This window comes from Galeopterus variegatus, unplaced genomic scaffold (genome assembly GCF_000696425.1).
Source record: "Galeopterus variegatus unplaced genomic scaffold, G_variegatus-3.0.2 Scaffold17301, whole genome shotgun sequence".
Lineage (NCBI taxonomy): Eukaryota > Metazoa > Chordata > Mammalia > Dermoptera > Cynocephalidae > Galeopterus > Galeopterus variegatus.
Window position 1 is genome coordinate 10,314 of NW_007743412.1, and position 1,047 is coordinate 11,360.

The following is a 1,047-nucleotide window of genomic DNA, read 5'->3' on the forward strand; positions in this document are numbered from 1 at the left end:
CTTTTGGTTGTCAAGTAAGGTCTTGTTGACTGGTGTTTAGCTGATACCAAAATGATTTGAAAGAATCAACCATGCAATTATCTGAGGATAAAAATTCTAGGCAGAGAAGACCACTAGTATGAAGACCCAAAGATCTCATGAGCTTGGACCATTTGAAGACCATAAAGAGGAACTGAGTAGTTTCAGTGTAGTTCGAGTATGAAGGTGGCAGAAATGAAAGTTGGAGAGGTGGGTAGGGGCAAACTCTTGTAGAGTATCTTAGGCAATGGTAAGAAAGTTCAATTTTTTTAAATTTCAAAAAGAGATCATTAAAAGGCATTAAACAAGAAAGTAGCTAATGTTTCCTATTTGACTTTAGGCAAGATTCTCAATACTCTGGATAAAGGGCTATGAATAGCAGGATATCCTTAAGTGAACAGTATTATGCTGTTAAGACATAGTTATTTTTTTCCTGAAATTCTGGAGAGTTTTGTGGTTATTCTGAATGGTTATTTTTTTAAATCTTAGAGAGGAATTTGAGTTCACTCATGAATGATTTTACCCTGAAAGCAATAATGCTGGCTATCTGATGTGTTTCACTTACATGCCCGCCAGGTAATTGTATCTCACAGGTCCTTGGTAAGAATCATATTGATATCTGTTAGTCTGCTAGTAATCAACCCCAATTATGCTGTGGTAAATAAACCAGTCAGATATTTATTTTCTAGTATAAAAGATATCCATAGCATATTAGTCTAGTGTTGGTATGGCAGCTGCACAAAATCACCAGGGACTCCAAAACCTCCTTTCTATTTGTTCTTTTATTCTTAGCATTTATCTTCTGATCGCAGTGACACAAACACCTGTAGGAATTACACACATAACATTTGTATTCTAGACAGAAAGAAAACCAAAATGATGTGAACCCTCATGGGCTCATTTTTGTTACAATCCATTGTTTTCATTTCTCCAGTTTTACTTTGTATTATAAAGAGCCCTAGACACAAAAACTGAAATCCAGGACCCTGTTTCATCTTGCTTCCTGACAGTCACAAATATGAGTCACTT